This window comes from Protomyctophum parallelum, assembly GCF_964188405.1.
Source record: "Protomyctophum parallelum genome assembly, chromosome: 10".
Lineage (NCBI taxonomy): Eukaryota > Metazoa > Chordata > Actinopteri > Myctophiformes > Myctophidae > Protomyctophum > Protomyctophum parallelum.
Genome location: NC_139704.1, coordinates 52,010,989 through 52,018,488, shown reverse-complemented (window position 1 = coordinate 52,018,488; position 7,500 = coordinate 52,010,989). Strand labels below are relative to the sequence as shown.

The following is a 7,500-nucleotide window of genomic DNA, read 5'->3' as shown; positions in this document are numbered from 1 at the left end:
ACTAGTATTACTTCACCCAGACTCACTGGGAGAAACCCTTTAGTTGTAACTAGTATTTCTTCACCCAGACTCACTGGGAGAAACCCTTTAGTTGTAACTAGTATTACTTCACCCAGACACACAGGGAGAAATCCTTTAGTTTTAACTAGTATTACTTCACCCAGACTCACAGGGAGAAATCCTTTAGTTTGAACTAGTATTACTTCACCCAGACTCACTGGGAGAAACCCTTTAGTTGTAACTAGTATTACTTCACCCAGACACACAGGGAGAAATCCTTTAGTTTTAACTAGTATTACTTCACCCAGACTCACAGGGAGAAACCCTTTAGTTGTAACTATTATTACTTCACCCAGACTCACAGGGAGAAACCCTTACTTGTAACTAGTATTACTTCACCTTGAAATCATCTACAGCACAGAACTACCACTGTCTCCATAACATCTACACCACTCGTTGTATGAACAAAGCCCACAACATCATGGAAGACACCAGACATCCCGCAAATAACCCTGTTCAAACTACTCCCTTCCAAAAAACGCTACCAGAGCATCAAATCTCGTACCACCCGTCTCAGTAACAGCTTCTACCCTCAGGCAGTCAGGCTGCTGAACAGCTGACCTTGAACTGTATTGCACTGTTTTGTCACTTCACTTGCACTTTTATCTGTTTTTCTTTGTCCTTTTCTTGCACTATAGATGTTTGTTTATGTCCCGTGTATGTATGACAGAGTGCTCTGAGCAAAATAATTTTCATTGTATTTATACTCTGTATCTATACACATGACAAATAAACCTGAACCTGAACTCAGACTCACAGGGAGAAACCCTTTAGTTGTAACTAGTATTTCTTCACCCAGACTCACTGGGAGAAACCCTTTAGTTGTAACTAGTATTACTTCACCCAAATTCACTGGGAGAAACCCTTTAGTTGTAACTAGTATTTCTTCACCCAGACTCACTGGGAGAAACCCTTTAGTTGTAACTAGTATTACTTCACCCAGACTCACTGGGAGAAACCCTTTAGTTGTCACTAGTATTTCTTCACCCAGACTCACAGGGAGAAACCCTTTAGTTGTAACTAGTATTACTTCACCCAGACTCACAGGGAGAAACCCTTTAGTTGTAACTAGTATTACTTCACCCAGACTCACAGGGAGAAACCCTTTAGTTGTAACTAGTATTTCTTCACCCAGACACACAGGGAGAAACCCTTTAGTTGTAACTAGTATTACTTCACCCAGACACACAGGGAGAAACCCTTTAGTTGTAACTAGTATTTCTTCACCCAGACTCACAGGGAGAAACCCTTTAGTTGTAACTAGTATTACTTCACCCAGACTCACAGGGAGAAACCCTTTAGTTGTAACTAGTATTACTTCACCCAGACACACAGGGAGAAACCCTTTAGTTTTAACTAGTATTACTTCACCCAGACACACAGGGAGAAACCCTTTAGTTGTAACTATTTGTATTACCAGACACGTGGAGACTCACAGGGAGAAACCCTTTAGTTGTAAGTATCATTTCTTCACCCAGGCCAAGGGTGATTCAGAGCTACTTTAAAAAATGACCAGCTCAACAAGATTTACCACCCAAAAACATGTGTTATCGGTATCGCATATCTGCTCCTCTCCTCTCCTCTCCTCTCATCCCCTAAAGTGTATCTGTAGTTCTCAGGGGTGACAGGGTGTCAGTAAAGTGTTTCTCCTGTAGTTCTCAGGGGTGACGGGTGCAGTAAAGTGTTTCTGTAGTTCTCAGAGGTGACAGGGTGCCAGTAAAGTGTTTCTCCTGTAGTTCTCAGCGGTGCAGTAAAGTGTTTCTCCTGTAGTTCTCAGCGGTGCAGTAAAGTGTTTCTTCTGTAGTTCTCAGCGGTGACAGGGTGCCAGTAAAGTGTTTCTCCTGTAGTTCTCAGCGGTGCAGTAAAGTGTTTCTTCTGTAGTTCTCAGCGGTGACAGGGTGCAGTAAAGTGTTTCTCTTGTAGTTCTCAGCGGTGCAGTAAAGTGTTTCTCCTGTAGTTCTCAGGGGTGACAGGGTGCCAGTAAAGTGTATCTGTAGTTCTCAGGGGTGACAGGGTGCAGTAAAGTGTTTCTCCTGTAGTTCTCAGCGGTGACAGGGTGCAGTAAAGTGTATCTGTAGTTCTCAGCGGTGACAGGGTGCCAGTAAAGTGTATCTGTAGTTCTCAGCGGTGACTGTAAAGTGTATCTGTAGTTCTCAGCGGTGACAGGGTGCCAGTAAAGTGTTTCTCCTGTAGTTCTCAGCGGTGCAGTAAAGTGTATCTGTAGTTCTCAGCGGTGACAGGGTGCAGTAAAGTGTATCTGTACTTCTCAGCGGTGACAGGGTGCAGTAAAGTGTATCTGTAGTTCTCAGCGGTGACAGGGTGCAGTAAAGTGTTTCTCCTGTAGTTCTCAGCTGTGACAGGGTGCAGTAAAGTGTATCTGTAGTTCTCAGTGGTGACAGGGTGCAGTAAAGTGTATCTGTAGTTCTCAGCGGTGACAGGGTGCAGTAAAGTGTTTCTCCTGTAGTTCTCAGCGGTGACAGGGTGCAGTAAAGTGTATCTGTAGTTCTCAGCGGTGACAGGGTGCAGTAAAGTGTTTCTCCTGTAGTTCTCAGCGGTGCAGTAAAGTGTATCTGTAGTTTTCAGCGGTGACAGGGTGCCAGTAAAGTGTATCTGTAGTTCTCAGCGGTGACAGTAAAGTGTATCTGTAGTTCTCAGGGGTGACAGGGTGCAGTAAAGTGTATCTGTAGTTCTCAGCGGTGACAGGGTGCCAGTAAAGTGTATCTGTAGTTCTCAGTGGTGACAGGGTGCAGTAAAGTGTTTCTCCTGTAGTTCTCAGCGGTGACAGGGTGCAGTAAAGTGTATCTGTAGTTCTCAGGGGTGACAGGGTGCAGTAAAGTGTATCTGTAGTTCTCAGGGGTGACAGGTTGCAGTAAAGTGTATCTGTAGTTCTCAGGGGTGACAGGGTGCAGTAAAGTGTATCTGTAGTTCTCAGCTGTGACAGGGTGCAGTAAAGTGTATCTGTAGTTCTCAGCTGTGACAGGGTGCAGTAAAGTGTATCTGTAGTTCTCAGCGGTGACAGGGTGCAGTAAAGTGTATCTGTAGTTCTCAGCGGTGACAGGGTGCAGTAAAGTGTATCTGTAGTTCTCAGCGGTGACAGGGTGCCAGTAAAGTGTATCTGTAGTTCTCAGCGGTGACAGGGTGCAGTAAAGTGTATCTGTAGTTCTCAGCGGTGACAGGGTGCAGTAAAGTGTTTCTCCTGTAGTTCTCAGCGGTGCAGTAAAGTGTATCTGTAGTTTTCAGCGGTGACAGGGTGCCAGTAAAGTGTATCTGTAGTTCTCAGCGGTGACAGTAAAGTGTATCTGTAGTTCTCAGGGGTGACAGGGTGCAGTAAAGTGTATCTGTAGTTCTCAGCGGTGACAGGGTGCCAGTAAAGTGTATCTGTAGTTCTCAGCGGTGACAGGGTGCAGTAAAGTGTTTCTCCTGTAGTTCTCAGCGGTGACAGGGTGCAGTAAAGTGTATCTGTAGTTCTCAGGGGTGACAGGGTGTCAGTAAAGTGTATCTGTAGTTCTCAGGGGTGACAGGGTGCAGTAAAGTGTATCTGTAGTTCTCAGGGGTGACAGGTTGCAGTAAAGTGTATCTGTAGTTCTCAGGGGTGACAGGTTGCAGTAAAGTGTATCTGTAGTTCTCAGGGGTGACAGGGTGCATTAAAGTGTATCTGTAGTTCTCAGCGGTGACAGGGTGCAGTAAAGTGTATCTGTAGTTCTCAGCGGTGACAGGGTGCAGTAAAGTGTATCTGTAGTTCTCAGCGGTGACAGGGTGCAGTAAAGTGTTTCTCCTGTAGTTCTCAGCGGTGACAGGGTGCAGTAAAGTGTATCTGTAGTTCTCAGCGGTGACAGGGTGCAGTAAAGTGTATCTGTAGTTCTCAGCGGTGACAGGGTGCAGTAAAGTGTTTCTCCTGTAGTTCTCAGCGGTGACAGGGTGCAGTAAAGTGTATCTGTAGTTCTCAGCGGTGACAGGTGCAGTAAAGTGTTTCTCCTGTAGTTCTCAGCGGTGACAGGGTGCAGTAAATTGTATCTGTAGTTCTCAGCGGTGACAGGGTGCAGTAAAGTGTTTCTCCTGTAGTTCTCAGCGGTGACAGGGTGCAGTAAAGTGTTTCTCCTGTAGTTCTCAGCGGTGACAGGGTGCAGTAAAGTGTTTCTCCTGTAGTTCTCAGCGGTGACAGGGTGCAGTAAAGTGTATCTGTAGTTCTCAGCGGTGACAGGGTGCAGTAAAGTGTTTCTCCTGTAGTTCTCAGCGGTGCAGTAAAGTGTATCTGTAGTTTTCAGCGGTGACAGGGTGCCAGTAAAGTGTATCTGTAGTTCTCAGCGGTGACAGTAAAGTGTATCTGTAGTTCTCAGGGGTGACAGGGTGCAGTAAAGTGTATCTGTAGTTCTCAGCGGTGACAGGGTGCCAGTAAAGTGTATCTGTAGTTCTCAGTGGTGACAGGGTGCAGTAAAGTGTTTCTCCTGTAGTTCTCAGCGGTGACAGGGTGCAGTAAAGTGTATCTGTAGTTCTCAGGGGTGACAGGGTGCAGTAAAGTGTATCTGTAGTTCTCAGGGGTGACAGGTTGCAGTAAAGTGTATCTGTAGTTCTCAGGGGTGACAGGGTGCAGTAAAGTGTATCTGTAGTTCTCAGCTGTGACAGGGTGCAGTAAAGTGTATCTGTAGTTCTCAGCTGTGACAGGGTGCAGTAAAGTGTTTCTCCTGTAGTTCTCAGCGGTGACAGGGTGCCAGTAAAGTGTATCTGTAGTTCTCAGTGGTGACAGGGTGCAGTAAAGTGTTTCTCCTGTAGTTCTCAGCGGTGACAGGGTGCAGTAAAGTGTATCTGTAGTTCTCAGGGGTGACAGGGTGCAGTAAAGTGTATCTGTAGTTCTCAGGGGTGACAGGTTGCAGTAAAGTGTATCTGTAGTTCTCAGGGGTGACAGGGTGCAGTAAAGTGTATCTGTAGTTCTCAGCTGTGACAGGGTGCAGTAAAGTGTATCTGTAGTTCTCAGCTGTGACAGGGTGCAGTAAAGTGTATCTGTAGTTCTCAGCGGTGACAGGGTGCAGTAAAGTGTATCTGTAGTTCTCAGCGGTGACAGGGTGCCAGTAAAGTGTATCTGTAGTTCTCAGCGGTGACAGGGTGCAGTAAAGTGTATCTGTAGTTCTCAGCGGTGACAGGGTGCAGTAAAGTGTTTCTCCTGTAGTTCTCAGCGGTGCAGTAAAGTGTATCTGTAGTTTTCAGCGGTGACAGGGTGCCAGTAAAGTGTATCTGTAGTTCTCAGCGGTGACAGTAAAGTGTATCTGTAGTTCTCAGGGGTGACAGGGTGCAGTAAAGTGTATCTGTAGTTCTCAGCGGTGACAGGGTGCCAGTAAAGTGTATCTGTAGTTCTCAGCGGTGACAGGGTGCAGTAAAGTGTTTCTCCTGTAGTTCTCAGCGGTGACAGGGTGCAGTAAAGTGTATCTGTAGTTCTCAGGGGTGACAGGGTGTCAGTAAAGTGTATCTGTAGTTCTCAGGGGTGACAGGGTGCAGTAAAGTGTATCTGTAGTTCTCAGGGGTGACAGGTTGCAGTAAAGTGTATCTGTAGTTCTCAGGGGTGACAGGTTGCAGTAAAGTGTATCTGTAGTTCTCAGGGGTGACAGGGTGCATTAAAGTGTATCTGTAGTTCTCAGCGGTGACAGGGTGCAGTAAAGTGTATCTGTAGTTCTCAGCGGTGACAGGGTGCAGTAAAGTGTATCTGTAGTTCTCAGCGGTGACAGGGTGCAGTAAAGTGTTTCTCCTGTAGTTCTCAGCGGTGACAGGGTGCAGTAAAGTGTTTCTGTAGTTCTCAGCGGTGACAGGTGCAGTAAAGTGTTTCTCCTGTAGTTCTCAGCGGTGACAGGGTGCAGTAAATTGTATCTGTAGTTCTCAGCGGTGACAGGGTGCAGTAAAGTGTTTCTCCTGTAGTTCTCAGCGGTGACAGGGTGCAGTAAAGTGTTTCTCCTGTAGTTCTCAGCGGTGACAGGGTGCAGTAAAGTGTTTCTCCTGTAGTTCTCAGCGGTGACAGGGTGCAGTAAAGTGTATCTGTAGTTCTCAGCGGTGACAGGGTGCAGTAAAGTGTTTCTCCTGTAGTTCTCAGCGGTGCAGTAAAGTGTATCTGTAGTTTTCAGCGGTGACAGGGTGCCAGTAAAGTGTATCTGTAGTTCTCAGCGGTGACAGTAAAGTGTATCTGTAGTTCTCAGGGGTGACAGGGTGCAGTAAAGTGTATCTGTAGTTCTCAGCGGTGACAGGGTGCCAGTAAAGTGTATCTGTAGTTCTCAGTGGTGACAGGGTGCAGTAAAGTGTTTCTCCTGTAGTTCTCAGCGGTGACAGGGTGCAGTAAAGTGTATCTGTAGTTCTCAGGGGTGACAGGGTGCAGTAAAGTGTATCTGTAGTTCTCAGGGGTGACAGGTTGCAGTAAAGTGTATCTGTAGTTCTCAGGGGTGACAGGGTGCAGTAAAGTGTATCTGTAGTTCTCAGCTGTGACAGGGTGCAGTAAAGTGTATCTGTAGTTCTCAGCTGTGACAGGGTGCAGTAAAGTGTATCTGTAGTTCTCAGCGGTGACAGGGTGCAGTAAAGTGTATCTGTAGTTCTCAGCGGTGACAGGGTGCCAGTAAAGTGTATCTGTAGTTCTCAGCGGTGACAGGGTGCAGTAAAGTGTATCTGTAGTTCTCAGCGGTGACAGGGTGCAGTAAAGTGTTTCTCCTGTAGTTCTCAGCGGTGCAGTAAAGTGTATCTGTAGTTTTCAGCGGTGACAGGGTGCCAGTAAAGTGTATCTGTAGTTCTCAGCGGTGACAGTAAAGTGTATCTGTAGTTCTCAGGGGTGACAGGGTGCAGTAAAGTGTATCTGTAGTTCTCAGCGGTGACAGGGTGCCAGTAAAGTGTATCTGTAGTTCTCAGCGGTGACAGGGTGCAGTAAAGTGTTTCTCCTGTAGTTCTCAGCGGTGACAGGGTGCAGTAAAGTGTATCTGTAGTTCTCAGGGGTGACAGGGTGTCAGTAAAGTGTATCTGTAGTTCTCAGGGGTGACAGGGTGCAGTAAAGTGTATCTGTAGTTCTCAGGGGTGACAGGTTGCAGTAAAGTGTATCTGTAGTTCTCAGGGGTGACAGGTTGCAGTAAAGTGTATCTGTAGTTCTCAGGGGTGACAGGGTGCATTAAAGTGTATCTGTAGTTCTCAGCGGTGACAGGGTGCAGTAAAGTGTATCTGTAGTTCTCAGCGGTGACAGGGTGCAGTAAAGTGTATCTGTAGTTCTCAGCGGTGACAGGGTGCAGTAAAGTGTTTCTCCTGTAGTTCTCAGCGGTGACAGGGTGCAGTAAAGTGTATCTGTAGTTCTCAGCGGTGACAGGGTGCAGTAAAGTGTATCTGTAGTTCTCAGCGGTGACAGGGTGCAGTAAAGTGTTTCTCCTGTAGTTCTCAGCGGTGACAGGGTGCAGTAAAGTGTATCTGTAGTTCTCAGCGGTGACA

At 46.6% G+C, this 7,500-nt stretch overlaps 1 protein-coding gene across 1 annotated transcript in view; it reads left to right on the top strand.

Moving 5' to 3' along the window:
- tspan14 (tetraspanin 14) overlaps positions 1-7,500 on the top strand; it is a 29,290-nt gene that overhangs the window by 16,355 nt on the left and 5,435 nt on the right. The window lies entirely within an intron of this gene.